The 19,316-nt window shown below is 40.7% G+C and overlaps 1 long non-coding RNA gene across 4 annotated transcripts in view; it reads right to left on the bottom strand.

The window, feature by feature from the left end:
- LOC307188547 overlaps nt 1–19,316 on the bottom strand; it is a 114,189-nt gene that overhangs the window by 39,300 nt on the left and 55,573 nt on the right. The window contains exon 4 of one of the 4 annotated variants that reach the window (XR_013828984.1): nt 6,666–6,816. The exons of the other annotated variants lie outside the window; for them this stretch is intronic. This is a non-coding gene — a long non-coding RNA (uncharacterized lncRNA). The remainder of the gene's footprint in view (nt 1–6,665; nt 6,817–19,316) is intronic. 4 annotated transcript variants of the gene reach the window in all.

Raw genomic sequence — 19,316 nt, 5'->3', positions numbered from 1 at the left:
AAGCAGATGTCCTTGACAGGTGTAAAGAAATAGGCTTTTTTTCACAGCAAGAGCCATGAACAGGATCTTCTGCTTATTTTTCAATGAAAAATTGTGCCTGGATCAACAAATATTCATGGAGCACTGACCTCGTCTATGTGTCAGTCAACATTTCCAAGGTCCCATGGGAGCTAAAAAGACGTGCAGTCACTGAGAAGTCACATTAGATTTAACTCTGTTTTTGTTTTCCCATTTTCTGGTCCAAGACCTAGATGCATAGATTAGGAAAGACATTTTATATTAGACATCTGAGTCTAATATAAAATAGATATTCACATTCGCTAAGGTTTCCCAAAATACTATCATGCAAATGGAAGAAATACATGGCCTGCATGACACTACAATTAAGTGAGTTTGTGATGTTAAATGACACTAGGATGTGAAGAGAGGTCAGACTGGAAAGAGGTGATGTACCACAATATTATCCTATGCGATATTTTTCATCAAGAACCTAGATAATGACACAGAAAAGCATGATTACATCTTCCAATAGCTGCACGTTGGGAGGAATAAGACAGCATTTTGGATGACAAAGTTCTTGACAGACTAGACAATGGGCTGAATTCAAACACCATGAAATTGTGTAGGAACAAATGCCATAGAAGCACCAGAACCAGTGCTGTACGGGGAGGGCATGGCTCTGCGGGGTGCCATCAGCCACCAGCTTCACATGAGGCAATGGTGGGATGTGTGACTCAAGTCACTAACGCATCTGCTTGACTGCACGTGTCAACTACCGAGAAGGAGGACAGTGAAAGCCCTGCTCTCGTTTTTACTTCTCAGCCCACCCTTAGATAGTGCAGTCGGTTGTCGGTTGTAAGTAGGTTGACCACATGTGATAATATTCTAATCAGGACAGTTTTTAGAATAAAAGGGTTTGCAGGTGATAATTAAGCCTGGAAAATAGGCAAAAACGAAGACTCCTGGATAAACTGGGACCAATGTTACCTAGTTATAAGGGATATAGACAGATTGGAGGGGATTCAGAGGAGAAACCGCAGGAGCGGCAGGTCTCAAAAAAAGATTATGGGGACTTCCCTGGTGGTCTGGTGGCTAAGACTCCACGCTCCCAATGCAGGGGGCCTGGGTTCAATCCCTGGTCAGGGAATTAGATTGTGCATGCCGTAACTAAAGATCCCACACGTGGTAACAACGATCCCGCGAGCTGCAACTAAGAGCCGGTACAGCCAAATAAATAAACATAAATGAATTAATTAAAAAAAGAGATTATGGTACATCTTTGAAGAGAAATGTTTCGCCTGAGGAAGAGCCGAGAGAGGTTTATATGAAAGCTATCTTGGGATATTCAAAGGGCAGCATATGGAAGAGGTGCCGGACTTGTGATTATGGGTCTTCAGGGATTCTGCTATAAGGTATCCACTATAGAGAAAATGACTGCTTCTCAGGGGTACTCCCACCCAAGAGGGGGTAATGAACAACTGACCTTCAGCTATAAAAAAAAAAAAAAAAAAACATTTTGGAAGCCTACCTGGGTACATCCATCAATTCCTGTTCATGTGCTTACTTAGTTCTCCAAAAAAATCCAATAAAATAGGAATAATTCCTTGTTAATGAAATCCAGCTTCTTTTCTTTTAAAATATGACTATTGTTTAAATATATGGTGGTTCTTCTCTCTTTTTTTCAAAGAGAACATCCTTTATGGAAATAGACACACACGGGTCTGTGATTCCCTGGTCCTCCTCTATAGGTTTATATATACTTTCTGCAGGAGATAATTTAGAGGAGAACTTTCTTCAATATTCTCAGTTGTAAAGACCAACACAAATACCATATTACACTGAATCTAAGACACCACTGATTATAAGATGCATAACTACTGTGGGGCATTTAAGAGAGAAAAAAATGCTGCCAATGAACTATACCCCAAACTTCACATTTAGATTCTAACCTTCCTGGGCCAACTCAAAACTGTCACATTTGTTTCGGTTTTTCACGTGATATTAGTACCTGTGTCATCGAGACCATTAAAAATGCAGTATTCCCTTTAAAAGCATTCCACTGTTATCTCCAGAATTTTCCCCCAAGCAACTAACACTTGATCTAAAGGTTTTGATGTTGTTGCTTTTTTGATCTAACTAGCAAAGGACAAGAGTAAGTTTTCAGACAACAACCAGGATTTGATTCTTTCTTCAAACAGTCCTTAAATTGTTTGCTGACTGAAACATTGAGGAAGTGAAGTCGTCCAGTTATGTCACCAAGAATAACAATAAAATTAGCTCTACATTGACAATGACAGCTCCATCCCAATCGGCACCCAGCAAACAGATGCCTGGGATGCTCAAATGTGAAATACGGATGTTTGAGAATTGATAACAGACAGTACCTCCATCTCCCTATCTGCTTTGTGGTCCTAGGTTATGCCCTTCGCCTGCTAATCCCCTGCCTGCTTTCCTTATTGGCTGTGAGAACCTCTCCTAGCTCCTCTTTCTTTAGCTGAGAGTCTCCTCAAGTGCTCTCCTGGGTTGTCATTTCTATTTTATGCCCAACTTTGTCTACTTTGGAAGTATTTCCAATCTTTCCGTTTTAGCTACTTTTCCATTATATGCCCATCAACTGGTAGAACACAAAGCAAAAATGAAAACGTCAAGCAAGATTCTGAATCTCAAAAGAAGACACGCTTCATCTCTCACTGTTTTTAATAAGAAGTGCTGTACAGCTTTTAGCTCTTAGCTAAGAGTTCTTAGCTCTGGCTGTGAAGTAAAATAATTTGTAGAGATTTTTTAAATGTAAATTCCAGTGGGCTATCCCAAGTCCTACCGACTCAGACTCCCAGGGTTGGGAGTGGAATCGGGGGGAAGCAGGCACTTGTAGTTTTTAACAGAGTAACGTGGTACGCCACCTACGTTGTAAACCGTTAGGAGGACATTAGGCATTTTCCCGTTCATGCAGGGATAATTCTACTGGCAAACACCAACACAAATTTGAAACCAAGAGCCCCAACTCTACGTGTGCAGCAAAAAAAAACAATTCATATGGACAGGCCACAATTTTATTCATTCAAACCACAGTATTCATACCATCCTGTTTTCAACATGTTTAAACTAAGGGGTGTGAAGGCGATCGTAATGATTGGGCATGGGGATGGGCACAGTGGGAGCACATGCTGGAAACAAAGAATGAGATTTCCTTTTTCCAGTCTTGCAACAATCCCCGATGTTGACTGGTCTGAGGCCCTGGGGAAGGAAATCTCAACCTCCACACTCTTGCTACAGCTTTCCAGGGCCATTTCAGGAACAAAATGATCTGGGCATAATTCTGATTCCCTGATCTGAGGCTATTCTCTCACCTGAGAGTGGAAGGCTGTACTAGCGAGGGCCTACACTCAGGAAACATGCACTCGGGAAGTGGTGTTCAGGGCTGCAGGAGAGTCCCGATGTTCTCTACTCATCCTCTCCATTTTTAGAAAAGGTTCTTCTGCATTTCAGGCAAGCATGAAGATCCCCCACCTTGTGTGGTGTAAGTAGATAACTGGTGATTCGACTGCTGGCCTTTTCATTGTGCCGGGGAGTTCAGAATGCAGTTTCCACACCAAAGCCCAGATTCCTCTTGCTTACCTCTTGGAGCCAGGGACCTCATGCTCATAACCAAGGAAGAGTCTGAGATTCACTGTCTCTTACGAATTTCTTTTCCTTTTGGGCCTACAGCAGAGGCTGCAAGCAAGAACTCTAGAAGCACAAACCATGCAAATCCAGTGCCGGTGGCTGAAATAAGTATTTACATTGTACTTTGTCTCTGGCTACTATGTAGTGAACACACACTCTGTGCCTGGCCCTTTATCTACATTATCTCCTCACCACAACCTGTGAAATAGGTTTCAGGGGCCTCCTGTTCTACAGAGCGGGAAGCAGATGCAGGTTAAGCAACACTCCCAAAGCCATGCAATGAGTAAGGGCCGAATCCAGGAATGAATCCCGGATCTGATTCCAGAGTCGAAGGTCTGTCAAACATCGGTTGTATGTGAAAAGCAGTGAGGAAAACCTAATTTGGATTGATGGCTAGATGGACAGATAAACAAGTAATACTACATAAATATATAGATACATACATACAATAGAACATACATTACAGAACCTAGGTGGTAGTTATATGGGTGTTCTCTGAAAGATTCTAAGAGAAAGAGTAGCATTGACATATATGCACTACCAAATGTAAAATAGATAGCTAGTGGGAAGCAGCCGCATAGCACAGGGAGATCAGCTCCGTGCTTTGTGACCACCTAGAGGGATGGGATAGGGAGGGTGGGAGGGAGACGCAAGAGGGAGGGGATATGGGGATATATGTATACGTATAGCTGATTCACTTTGTTATACAGCAGAAACTAACATACCATTGTAAAGCAATTATACTCCAATAAAGATGTTAAAAAAAAAGTTTCATATGTTGGAAAAAATTTGAAATCAAGTGTTGGGGAAAAGAAAGAAAGGGAGTGAGGGAATCAAAGCTATAGCCAATGAAGCATTCTTTCAAGGATCTGTCTCATGTTTCACTATGTATTTTAGAACTTTAAATTCAACTTAATTTGACAACTATGTATTGAGGCTTTATTGTGTGCCAGGCACCAAAACACCTGCCAGCCTAGGGTGCTAAATTCATGGCAGGTGCTGTAAGCACACACAGCAGAACACTTCTGGGGTTCAAACCCAGAAGCTCACCCTAACTTAACCTGCAGTACGAGGCTGACTTTGATAAAGGGCTGTAATGAATGGGTGAAGAGCTACAGAAACACGAGGACAGATAAACTAATAACTGACAGGTCTGGGAAGATGCCTGGGAACAGGTGAAATGTGAATTGTGCCTTGGAAAACAGGGAAGACGTCAAAAGGTCTGAACTGTTTTTTTTTTTTTTTTTTTTTTTTTTGCGGTACGCGGGCCTCTCACTGTTGTGGCCTCTCCCGGTGCGGAGCACAGGCTCTGGACGCACAGGCTCAGCGGCCATGGCTCGCAGGCCCAGCCGCTCCGCGGCATGTGGGATCTTCCCAGAGCGGGGCACGAACCCGTGTCCCCTGCATCAGCAGGCAGACTCTCAACCACTGCGCCACCAGGGAAGCCCAGTCTGAACTGTTTTTACTCAAAACTTTTCTAACCCAAACACATGGGTTTTTCCCCTACACCAACCAATCCTCTGATACCACCTGAGTGTCCTACAATGCAATTCAATTTTGATACTACCTGCTGGAGGTAGAGTCAGATCCCATAAGTTAAGGGCTCAGTCCCCCCAAGACTGTCCCCAGTTTACTTATTTATTTTATTTTTGGCTGCTTTGGGTCTTCGTTGCTGCGCACAGGCTTTCTCTAGTTGCGTCGAGCGGGGGCTACTCTACGTTGCGGCGCGCGGGCTTCTCATTGCGGTGGCTTCTCTTGTTGTGGAGCATGGGCTCTAGGCACGCAGGCTTCAGTAGTTGTGGCACACGGGCTTCAGTAGTTGTGGCACACAGGCTCAGTAGTTGTGGCGCACGGGCTTAGTTGCTCCGCGGCATGTGGGATCTTCCCAGACCAGGGCTCAAACCTGTGTCCCCTGCATTGGCAGGTGGATTCTTAACCACTGCGCCACCAGGGAAGTCCCTGTCCCTAGTTTAGATGCCAATCGAAGGTGGCCCTTTTGAACACAGAAGACTCACAGCCGTGTGCTGTGTGCGCTCAACTCCAGGAAGCTAGCTCAGACTCTCTGTCCCTTAGATGCCACTCAGCCATTTCTATCCTGAGGTTTTGCAGTCTCCTTGGGTTCTACTTGGGAAGTCATGACACCCCAAGTCACGTGGGGTTTCTGCATTTACCACCTTTCCCCCTGAGAAGCAGGGCCAAAGCCTCTTTCTCAGAAGGGAGAGGGGCCACCAGCTTCTGAGAGCTCTCTCTGCTCCCCTCTCCCTTTCCACCTCCCTTCCCTCCTCCTTACCAGCACACCTGGAAAACTGCATGTTCTCTCAGAGGTAAGAAGCCTTGGTCCAACTCATCTTATAATTTCTATGCCAAGTGCCTTTAGAGTCTTGACTTTTGAAAATCAAAAGCTTTTTTTTTTTTCCTGTGCTTTGGTGAAACTCCTTTTTCCCCTGATACAATAAATGATGCCTGAATGAGGTTAGGGGGAGAGGTCAAGGCAACAGGAGCTGCCAGAGGGGGAAATCTGTTCATATATTAAAAACATCACTCTTCCAGTGTCCTCACCACCCTTCAAATTTGGTTCATCCCTTGAGCAGAGGGCAAAGTGCACGGTGCATCCTCCCTGATAATAATTACCCCTCCCTGTTCTCGTGTCTCAGAAGAATTTCAGTTCCAGGTGACCTGCTCTAGACTGGCTGCAGATTGAATCCCAAGGGAAGTCTAAAACCTAAGAATGACGCATCTCACACCTCGAAAGTTGCCTCAGTCTTAGAGTAACTTCTGACTCTCTGGAGGTTTTCTCAAGAAATTCAGCAGACAGGTCCCCAAGCTGCTAATCACCAAGGTGTGTAAATGACTCGAAACATAACTATCTTAGTTGTATGGCTGGTGTGCCCGCTATACAGTCTTCGAAAAATTATTGTAACACAAGATCCTTAAGTTGGGGCGATGTGCTTCTCGAGCTTTCTGTGCCACCACAGCAAATTAAATATTTCTCATCCTCCTACCTGGCCACGCACAGCTGGTCTCGTGCCCTGTTCGTTGAGACATCTGCTCCTTGTCACCCCTTGTGGCATGTCTTTGGCTAGACACTATGGTCCTTTGGTTTCAGTTACCCTTTCTGGTTCATATGACAGTCTTTTGTATCAACTATGGGGCCTGAAAGAGAAGTAACTTGTCAGTTGAAAAAAATCTAAGTCAAAAATGCAGATGTTTGAGAAAAAGATGAACTTGATGCTTTTATTCACCAGTTGCACACCCCAAATGAGGACCTAGAGAGTTTTAGTTCTGAAACATAACTATATATGAGAAAGACCCCTCAGTTCAAGTTAATAAATACCCATAGGGTCTCCCACCATAAACCCACACAGATAAAAATCAGAGATGCTCCTCCGCCTTCAGCAGAAAGAAATTTTCCTTGTCACAAATTAAATCCTCCCTTATGGCTGTGGATTCATCAGCAGACTTGCTCATAATGGGCACCTTATGAACGACAGCTGGGAACAATAAATCATTTCTTGTTACAAAGGCTGCTCGATCTGGTTCAAAATGGCAGACTTCCTGCTGGAATGAACCTCCTCTGGGCCAATAATAATATTTCTAGGGAAAAAGTGGATAGGATGGTGGCTGCAGTAGAGTGAGACACACACGTGCAGGATCTGAAAGGGAACATTCAGCAGCTTGTGGCTTCGCCACCGTACATCTGTTCTAAAACAACACCCAGAGGAGATATCGACCTCAGATATGCTGAGTTTTTTCACCCACTCAGAGTTGAACATTAACTATTCAACTGAACTTTTATTATCTAGTGAAAAATAATACAAATGCACAAGATCATTCAGGGAGTATGTTGTACGGCTGATACCATACGCCCTCTGTTCCTCCCTTCCACCAGGGATGAAAGAAGCTTTTCACTTCAAGAACAGAACTTTAAGACATGTGACCAATAATGCTAGAAGATATGAATAAAACATTGATTGGGCTTTGCAATTCTGAGAACAAATCACCAACAGCTCAAGCAGTGATCGTTTAACCAAGAACCTGAAATATATTTGTTTAATTTGGTGTTTTATCAATCACTTCCATTGTCTTCTTGGCACTGGGAGAAGTGCACAGGCAATTTCTCTCCCAACATACTCCCTGCCTCAAAAATAAAGCACATGCTTACAAAAAATCTCTCTTACCTAACCAGACATTTTCTGAGAAGCACATACGATGGTGTTTTAAACTCAAGGCAGCACTCAGACCTGTGAAACATTTTTCAAAGCCCCTGAAAACTTCACTAAAGAAGCAGAATCCACATACTTCACCCAGTCTGCCTGACTTAAAGTAGCGTGAGGCTAGAATTGTCCACATGTAGAGTTAAACAATAACATTCTCCCAGGAGATACATGCTGTGAGAATCAATAACCTCTTCTCAAACCAGCAAATTGGTTTCAAGTGTTTCGGTTCACTGGTTACATCCAACAGCCACGGATAAGAGGCCACCTTCCGAGTGAAAGGGAAGGGGGTGATGAATTCCTGAAAAATACGCTCTCATCAGAATTCGTGTGTTTCATACTACATGGGTGGTGTTTGTAAAAATCTTTGGAAACTACACTGGGGTTTACTTTCAGGCAATCCTCTTTGTTGGAATTTTAACAAAAATGCTTTTCTCAGAGCACTGTGTGTGTACTGTCTAATTTCGTGAAAACAACTCACTGCCAAGTAATTGTTTAAATAATTTGATATCTTCAGGATTTCAGGTTTTCCTTAACTTTGCAACCGTATTATTCTTTCTAAAACAAAACATATTTTCTAGAAAAGTTACTGGCCCTTCTACTGAGCTACGGGCTCTGGGAATATTTGTCGGAAAATCTGGTCATTGAACTCGCACAAAGTTCATGTCCCTCATTCTCAGGCAAGTAGCCTGTGTTTTTTCTTTCTTTTCATTCTCTGAGTGCCTTTCACCCTTCTCTCCAGCAATGTCTATCATCACCTCCATAAGTTGACTTCGCTCCCCTGTTCAGAGGCCTTCTATACCAATCTTTCTAACTTTGGAAACACCTTTCCTCTTCTTCCTCTTAGAGTGGAATATTTAGACAGAAAGTCTAGCTCAAAGTACAGTTACTTCTATAGTCTAGATGCATGAAAGGTCTTCCTCTAGAGGAGCAGCTCTATCTTCTACTTAAATTCACACAATTTCAAAAGGGACATACACAGAATAAAGGAAAAGGGACTTTTGCTAGCCAGTCCTATCAGCTGGCTCACGAGGTTATTCTTCCACTGAATGGTCCCCAAGGCTCCTCTCCAGTGCCGTCTGCCCAGTCCCATGCTCACTACTAGAACGGCAGACCTCAGGACACACCTGTCAGAGAAGCCTTCCCCTGTGGAGTTCTGGGAGTTTCTAGTAATTGGAGTCCTCTTTCCCTCCACATCCCCTAAGTCCCTCTCAAGGCCCACAGGGTCTTAGTAGATTTCAAGGCTTGAAATTATGGTTTTAGTTCTATTCTTAATATTTTGAGGAATATCCATACTGTTTTCCACGGTGACTGCACCAATTTACATTCCCACCAACATTGTATGAGGGGTCCCCTTTCTCCACATTCTCTCCAACACTTGTTATTTCTTGACTTTTTGATAATATCCATTCTAACAGGCATGAGGTGATATCTCATCGTGGTTCTCATTTGCATTTCTCTAATAATTAGTGATGTTGAACATTTTTTCATGTGCCTGCTGGCTATCTGTATGTCTTCTTTGGAAAAATGTCTGTTCAGTTCCTCTGCCCATTTTTTTAATCAGGTTGTTTGTTTTTTGTTGTTGGGTTGTATGAGTTCTTTATATATTTTGGATATTAACCCCTTATCAGATATATGATTTGCAATTATCTTCTCCCATTCAGTAGGTTGTCTTTTCATTTTGTTGATGGTTTCCTTTGCTGTGCAGAAGCTTTTTAGTTTGATGTAGTCCCATTTGTTTATTTTTACTTTTTTCCCCTTGCTTGAGGAGACAGATCCAGAAAGGTATTGCTAAGACCAATGTCAAGGTGCGTACTGCCTAGGTTTTCTTCCAGGAATTTTATGGTTTCAGGTCTTACATTCAAGTCCTTAATTCATTTCAAGTAGATTTTTATGTGTGAAGTAGTAGTCTAGTTTCATTCTTGTGCATGTGGTGTCTAGTTTTCCCAACACCATTTATTAAAGAGACTTTTTCTCCGTTGTCCTTTGCTCCTCTGTAATAAATTAATTGTCCATTTATGTGTGGTTTTATTTCTGGGCTCTCAGTTCTGTTCCACTGACTTATGTGTCTGTTTTTTCTGCCCATACCATGCTATTTTGATTACCATAGCTTTGTAATATAATTTGAAATCAGGGTGTTTTATACCTTCAAGATTTGTTCTTTTTTCTCAGGATTGCTTTGGCTATTCAGGATCTACCATATAATCTAGCTATTTCACTTCTGGGTATTTATCCAAAGAATATGAAAATACTAATCAAAAAGATATGCACCCCCATGTTCACGGCAGAATTATTACAATAGCAATGATATGGAAACAACCTAAAAGCCTATCAACAAATTAAAGGATAAAGAAGATGCGATATAGGGGCTTCCCTGGTGGCGCAGTGGTTAAGAACTTGCCTGCCAATGCAGGGGACATGGGTTTGAGCCCTGGTCCGGGAAGATTCCACATGCTGCAGAGCAACTAAGCCCTTGTGCCACAACTACTGAGCCTGTGCTCTAGAACCTGTGAGCCACAACTACTGAAGCCCACGTGCCTAGAGCCCATGCTCCGCAACAAGAGAAGCCACCGCAATGAGAAGCCCGCTCACCGCAACTAGAGAAAGCCCGCGCGTGGCAACGAAGAACCAACACAGCCAAAAATAAATTAATTAATTAATTTAAAAAAAGATGTGATACACACACACACAATGGAAAACAAGTCAGTCATAAAAAAAATGAAATCTTGCCATTTGCAACAACATGAATGGACCTTGAGGGTATTATGCTAAGTGAAACAAGTCAGACGGAGAAAGGCAAATACTGTACTGTATGATTTCACTCATATGTGAAATATAAAATAAACAAACAAAACAAAAACAAACACATAGATACAGAGAACACAGTAGTGGCTACCAGAGGGGAAGGGAATTAGGGGAAGGGCAAAATGGGTAAAGGGTGTCCATAGCACGGTGACAAATGGAAACTAAACTTTTGGTGGTGAGCATGCTGTAGTGTATATAGAAGTCAAAATTGTAAACATGAAAGTTATATAATGTTATAAACCAATAAAAAAAATTTTTAAATTTTCAATTACTGCTTTAGAGACACTATGGGTTCAACAGGCCTTTGTGAGCTATCCTAGGCATCCTACTAACAGTAAGTATACTTTAGCTATTGATAACCTCATATACCTACTACATTTAGAGATGGGTTAGATATGATGGCCAATGTTCAGAAAGCATCAAGGAATGACTCACAGGTTTCTTAGGTATCCCATTTTAACTATTTGGTCCTTCGCTTAATCATTGACTACCCTCTATGGTTTTTAGACTTATTATTTTTCTTTCTTCACACTCTTACTTCATCTTGAAGGAAAAAATTCCTACTACTTAAAAATTAACAGTGTATACGGCCCTTCAGCATTATCCTACCAATCCCCCAAATCAATTTTAATACATATAATTCCCAATTGATTTCTGTTATAATTTTTAAACTAAGTTTAGTCTTTCCCCCTTACATATTTTTTCTGTTTAGTATAATTTCCTTCATTGAAATGAGAAAACTGAATTTTGATATAGTGGTAGAAGATCTTTAGTTACAAATAATGGGAACCAAACCTGAACCAACTCAAATACAAAAGAGAATTTATTCAAAGAACATGACGGTGTCTCACGGATCAAATGCAGAAGTGCAACCAAGACACTGCCCATTCCGGAATGGGCTAGAATCCCTTGGGAATTTCACTCAGTATCCTGGCTGCTCCTCTCTGTATGCTGGTTTCAGCCTCTTACCTTAGAAGTCTAGCTTTCTCCAACATTCAATCTATAATACAGCTCTGTTACAGCTCCTGTATTTTTATGTTCTGGGTTTATCCACAGAGGCTGACCCTCAGCCCCTCAGTGTCTCTATTCCAAATTTCAAGGAGGGGAATGTGGCCCTGATGTAGTCAGGTGATCAGCCCTGGTCAGTTGACTATGCCTGGATGTGGGTGGGTGCAGGAGTTCAGGGAAGAAATAGCCAACACCAATTCTGAGTTCCCAGAGAAGGGAGAATTGTTACTAACTTGGCAGATACCCCATATGGAGAAGGAGGGAAACAATAGCTCCTTTACTTTAGTAAACATGTGTTAAGCGCCAATCATGTACCAGGGCCAGGCTAGGCTCACGGACACAAAAATAAGTGCAGCAAATTCCACCTTCAAGGAGTGTAACACCCCACACTTCCTGTGAACACCCTGGCCTCCACATATGGTCACAAACCTATAGCAAATAGCTAAAAACTCAGTGCACTATATATAGACCCAACATGCAAGATAGTCATTCTGTGGAGTCAACGTTCAGCTCTCATCTTGGACAAGAACAAAACATTTGCAGACAGAAAACAAACAGTTAAAGTTTTATTTCCAGCTGCTGTCAGATGCTAACAAACGAGCAGAATAAAATATAAAATTTATAATGCAGATAACTGGTATTTCTATTTACCATCATTCATACATCTTCAAGGGAAAAAGGTATATGTCTATATGTTCACCAGTAGGAAAAAAAATGCTAATTGAAGATCTACAACATGTCAGTCAAGTTGCTAGATAGGCCCAGACACAAGAATAGAGAGCGCATAAGATTCTGAGCCAGAAGACCTGGAGTCTCATTATACTAGCTGTGTGACCCCAGGGGGCCATACACCCTGTAGTTTTACCTGGAAAGTGAGGCTCTTACCTCCCTAACAATGTCAGTATGCAGATGTAAGAACTAAAAGGAAGAGTAAGAAAGGAGAAAATGAAGCACTGAGAAGGCAATCCAAATAGAAGTATCAGCTACAAACAGAAGTAAGGAAGCAGGAACCCACAAGAACTACTGGGAGGTTGGGAGGCTGACCTGAGGAGAAGAGAGGGTCTGTAGAGATGCTGTGGTACGATGTAGGCTGAAACCTCAGACAGGACCCTTCTGCTGAGGAGTGAGGAACTAAGGGAGTAGATAAAAATGGGCCAGGCCACATAAAGATTCCTTCCAGACCTATGGCCTGATGACCAGATAGCTAACCTATAGGCCCTAAGCTTCCAGTTTTCCCTCACGTGACATGCCCCTCTCTTTGCAGATTTAGTTGTGCTTAGTCTTTCCTTTTCAAACAAAGCGGAGGCGGGGGGGGGGGAGCTCCCTAATTAATTAGTAACTTTCACCTACAAAAATAAATGTTATGAGCTTCCCTGGTGGCACAGTGGTTGAGAGTCCGCCTGCCGATGCAGGGGACGCGGGTTCGTGCCCCGGTCCGGGAAGTTCCCATATGCCGCGGAGCGGCTGGGCCCGTGAGCCATGGCCGCTGAGCCTGCGTGTCCGGAGCCTGTGCTCCGCAACGGGAAAGGCCACAACAGTGAGAGGCCCGCGTACCGCAAGAAAAAAAAAAATGTTACTATTATTTCCTTCAGCTTCCTTATCCAGCCCAATTTCCCTTCCCTCCTATTGCCTCTCAAACCTTTCTTTTATGTTTCCTATTCATGAGAAGCTTAAATTCAAATTAGCTGCCTCTCTAGAAAGCTTTCATCTTCTCTTCAATTTCTCGTATTTTTGCCCTCTATCAGATTTTATTTTTGCCTTTTCAGACTTCACTAAATCGACATTCATTTGCATGAGCATTGCTGTCCATTTAAAGTGCTATAGACATTTGATCCTTATATAGCCTATAGGCACTTTAAATCAGCAGAATTGTTTTTGAGTTTTCTATTGCTATCTCATACGATCCCAAATGCAGAACAAGTGATATTAAATGACTTTTAGTTTAATAAGTAATTAAAACATCATAAAAAATATTTTTTACTTTTATAATTCATTCCTCTTTTATTTAGAACATGCCTTCTCAGTGATGGTGATATTGCCCCAAGAGGATGAAAACTGGTTCATGTGGGGCAAAAACTCATCTTAGATATCACAGTGGTTTGTGGCCCTCCAAACCTTGAACCTATCTAACTAGATCAATAGACACACAGCACACTTGTAGTATTAAAATTTCACGGTGGGAGAAAGCAATCAGGGAAGAAAAGTATCTACAGAGGCACCGTAGTAGGGAAGTAATGAAAAAAATTTTAAAGGTTGAGGAAAACAATTTAGAACTAACCTATACTTGCATAGTACATCAGTTTATAAAAGCATTAAAGTCTTCCGTTTAATGTCCACAAAAACCAGGTGAATTGGGTACTATTAACCTCTTTTCCAGACATGTAAATTGATGATCAGAGAGCTTACTTCCTAATTGTAAAAGTGTGATGGCCAATTCCCCCTCCATCTATGACAGTACAGCATGTACATTTCTTTAAAGCAGGGCTCCTCAACCTCAGCACTATTGATGTTTTGGGGCAAGATAATCCTTTATTGCAGGGGGCTTTCCTCTGCAATGTAGGATGTTGAACAGCATCCCTGGCCCCTATTCAGTAGCATCCCCTCGACCACCACCTCCACCAGTGAGGACAAACAAAACATCTCTAGGTACTGCCAAATGTCCCCTGGGGAACAGGGTGGGGAAATCACTCCTGGGTGAGAATCACTGATTTAAAGCCTGCTTATGAAGAGAGACTACCATCTAGTATTTTTAAATTTGTATATAGTGTCATGAGAGCTAAGAGTTATGGAGCATTTACCAACGTACCAGGCATTTTATATGTATTGACTCATTTAATCCTCCCATCAACCCTATGGGGTAGATAGTAGCATCCATCGTGCCCATTTTACAAACAAGAATACAAGTTGGAAGGACTGCAGTCAGTAAACTGTGAAGCTAGGATATGTGGATACTGGTGTTGCACTATATCACAAAGAAGTGTTTAAACTATTGACCCAAATATAACTATTTAGTCCATGCAAAATAATCTGCATCATGATTATGATTATGTTGATTTTGAATTTAAACCCAGAGGTTGCTGTAAATGGCATTATTTCATTCTTTTTTATGGCTGAGTGATATTCCATTTATACATTTATGTGTGTGTATATATGTGTTTATACACACACACACATATACCACATCTTCTTTATCCATTCATCTGTTGATGGACACTTGGGTTGTTTCCATATCTTGGCTACCGTAAATAGTACTGCTATAAACATTGGGATGCATGTATCTTTTCGAATTAGTGTTTTCTTTTTTTTTTTCCAGATATACACCCAGGAGTGGAATTGCTGGGTCATATGGAAGTTCTATTTTTAGTTTTTTGAGCAACCTCCATACCGTTTTCTACAGTGGCTTTGCCAATTTACATTCCCACCAACAGTGTTGTTACACAAGGTCCCTAAATTCAAACTGCTTACAGGCTAGCAGAAGAGGAATACCATGTCCACAGATAACTGGAGATTACACCAGTGGTTCTCAAAACTGTAATTCTCTAATAAGACTGAATAATAACCTTTCCCAAATTTTCAAGTATAATTAAATTTAAAAAGAGAATTTAAAGTTTTTTACATTTTCTTTAAGTCTTAGGTATCTGCCTCTTCTTGTTCCTGAAAAAGCTACAAAAAGGCAAAACATGAACAAGTATGAAAATATGAATGAGTAGCAAATAAATGTCTGGGGCAGAATTTGGACACTTGAGTAGCTTAAAGTACTTATTTTGTGGACTAGGTAGTCATGCAATTTATATTATTTCCTATTTTGATGATAAAATTAAATATGAGTATTTCATGACTTCCAAACACTCTAACATCTAAATAAGGTTGAACTAGATTGATTTCCAGGGTGGGCTCTGCCCCTGATTTTCCTTTACAACCCCCATCAACTGGCATGTTGTACAAACCCTTTATGGTATTAATGGGTTTAATTATTAATAATGAATACAATGAAGAAAGAATCTTAAGAAGAATAAGGAAAACTAATGGCATAAGAATTCAGAGGAGAGACTCCAGGCTGAGTTGGTGAGAGAGACTGGCTAGTTGTTCACCAAATAATTTCTCTCTTTTTTGCTTTTTTTTCAGGACACACAAAGTTAGACATTTACCAGCATATCTTGCATTTAGAGATAGAAATACAATTGATTTACATCCAAGGGAATGTGGGAAGAAGGCAGGAAACCATTTCTAGACCTGGCCCATAAAACCCACCAGCTGAGGAGAGAGGATTTTGAGGACCTGGAAGTTCATAGAGCCACTAGCTGCAAGCAGCCTTTATCCCTGCAACACTGCCTGGAGGAAAACTACCCAACCAGGAACAATGCTTCCACAGTTCATGAGGAAGAAAAAATGTCTTATATTCGGTCACTGGGATTTGGGGGCTCTTTGTTACATTAGCTACCCTGACTAATACATTTGACTAAACCTGAAACCAACCATCCCAATGCTCAAAATCAACCATGACACTGGAGTCTTTTTCAGATAAGCTGCTTCATAAAATCCCTAACACTTGCCTCTGTTTTGCCTCTAGAGACAACAGTACCACTATTTTTAGGATAAAGATAGGTTTGTGAATAGAACACCTAAGGTCACACCTGAAATAAGTCTTGTGGAATAAGGAAACTCCATTGAACTAAATGTGCTTTAAAAAGCCTGTCTTCATTTTCATGTACCTTTAAATACTACAAAGAGCATGCCTGTTTTCCCCATGCGCAGGAGATAAACATTAACATCCAGAAATATGTCAAGAACAAAAACTTGTCTGTGAGAAAATACAGACAATGGTTGCCCAGCAGACCCAGAGTATTTAACTTAGATCCTACCCTGCCCCATCCCACACCATCCCATTTCTGATTAAGGCTTACTGAGCACCTACTGTGTGTGAGCCACTGTGCTTGTCACTAGGGACACGAAGATGAAGGAGGCAGCCACTGTCTGCAGGAAATACCCTGTTCAGGAGACAACTGTGTACACGATCAGTTCTACAGTGTGAAGTAGATATTTCTAGTCTATTCAAACAGGGCATAGTGACAACACAGAAAAACAGTGTTTACCACTACCTGGGAAGAATTTCCACAGGAAGTGCTCCATAAGGGTCCCAAGTCCCCCCCTGAAGTGGCAGCTTCTTTGACTTTCCTCCAATTATATATAAACTGACAGCTTTGACTGAACACTAGCTAATTATCCAGATATGAAAATACAGTAAAAAAAATTTGGAGGCCCCCCTCATCATCAAGAATTTGAACACTGCCACCTATTTATATGTATTGGTAGTTAACATCTGCTAATGCTATATAAATATTAGAAATATAATGATGCAATGTTAACTTTAAAATAAATATTAAAAACCATTTTTACTGAAGTATAGTTAATTTATATTAGTTTCAGGTGTACAACATGGTGATGCAATATTTTTATACATTATACTCCATTTAAAGTTATTACAAAATAATGGCTATATTTCTCCATGTTGTACAATATATCCTTGTTGCTTATTTGTTTTACACATAGCAGTTTGTATCTCTTTATCCCATTCTCCTATCTTGCCCATCCTCCCTTCCTTCTCCCCACTGGTAACCACTAGTTTGTTCTCTGTATCTGTGAGTCAGTTTTTGTTTTGTTATATTCATTAATTCTATTTTTTAGATTCCACATATAAGTGAAAATATACAGTATTTATCTTTCTCTGTTTGACTTATTTCATTAAGCACAATACCCTCTAGGTCCAACCACATTGTTGCAAATGGCAGAATTTCATTCTCTTTTATGACTGAGTAATATTTCATATCTTCTTTACCCATTCACCTGTTGAGGGACACTTAAGTTGCTTCCATATCTTGGCTATTGCAAATAATGCTGCAATGAACAATGGGGTGCATGTATCTTTTCAAAGTAATTTTTTTCATTTTCTTAGGATATATGCCCAGGAATGGAGTTGCTGCATCATATGGTAGTTCTATTTTTAGTTTTTTGAGGAACCTCCATACTGTTTTCCACAGTAGCTGCACCAATTTACATTCCCACTAACACTGTACTAGAGTTCTCTTTCTCCACATCCACACCAACATTTGTTATTTGTAGACTTTTTGACAATAGATAGCCATTGTGACAGGTGAGGTGATATCACATTGTGGTTTTGATTTACATTTCTCTGATAATTATTGTTGTTGAGCATCTTTTCATGTTCATCCTTTCATGGTCTGTTGGCCATCTGTACGTCCTCTTTGAGAAAATGTCTATTCCGGTCTTCTACCCATTTTTTAATCGGGTTTTTTCATTTTTTTAATATTGAGTTGTATGAACTGTTTATATATTTTGGATATTAACCCCTTATCAGGCATATCATTTGCAAATATATTCTCCCATTCAGTAGGTTGTCTTTTTGTTTTGTTGATGGTTTCCTTTGCTGTGCAGAAGTTTTTTAAGTTTAATTAGGTCCCATTTGTTTATTTTTGCTTCTGCTGCTTTTGCCTTAGGAAACAGACCCAAAAAATATTGCTACAATTTTGTCAGTGTTCTGCCTATGTTTTTTTCTAAGAGTTTTATGACTTCAGGTCTTACGTTTAGGTCCTTAATACATTTTGACTTTATTTTTGTGTATGGTGTTAGAGAATGTTCTTATTTCATTCTTTCACATGTAGGTATTCTGTTTTCCCAGTACCACTTATTAAAAAGACTGTCTTTTGTCCCTTGTAAATTCTTGCCTCTTTTGGCATAGATTAATTGACCGTAAGTTCATGGGTTTATCTCTGGGCTCTCTATTCTGTTCCATTGACCTATGTGTCTGTTTTTGTGCCAATACTATGCTGCTTTGATTACTGTAGTTTTGCAGTATAGTCTGAAGTAGCATAGTCAGGGAATGTGATACCTCCACCTTTGTTCCTTTTCCTCAAGATTGCTTTGGCAATTCAGGGTCTAAAATAAATATAAATTCGCTATATTTTCCCCTATAGTCAACAAATGTCTTGGGGGAGATACTTTGAGACTCTGCAAATCCTTCTGTTCCTCAAACCTTTGCCCAAGGTTCCAGCATCCATCAGTGGATCCATCTATAACAATGATTCCTGTGGGGGTTACCTAGTGGTAATTTTCTAGACCCTTCATTCTTTTCACATTTATTAATTGGAATTCTACTGCAAAGAAGAGCTGTCACTTCTCCTAAATATACAGTCCATCCTTGTTATTCACAGATTATGTATTGATATTTGAGAATTTGCCTACTTGCTAAAATTTATTTGTAATGCTTAAATCAATACTTATGGCACTTTCTTGGTCATCCATGGACATGTGCAGAACAGTGAAAAATTTAAGTCATCCAAAGCACACATTCCCAGCTGAGGCTGGAGAAGGCATTGTTCTGCCTCCTTGTTTCAGCCCTCATACTGTGAACAAGAGTCCTTTTCTTGTTATATTTAGTGCCACATTTTTCACATTTTGGTGCTTTTTGTTGATAACTTCACTGTTTAAAATCCCCCAAGCATAGTGCTTAAGTGCTATTCCTAAATTCAAGAAGGCTGAGGTGTGTCTTACAGAGAACATATGTGTGTTAGATACACTTCATTCAGGCATGAGTTATAGTGCTGTTGT

Source organism: Stenella coeruleoalba (assembly GCF_951394435.1).
Source record: "Stenella coeruleoalba genome assembly, chromosome: 7".
Classification (NCBI taxonomy): domain Eukaryota; kingdom Metazoa; phylum Chordata; class Mammalia; order Artiodactyla; family Delphinidae; genus Stenella; species Stenella coeruleoalba.
This window is presented reverse-complemented; position numbering and strand designations above follow the sequence as displayed.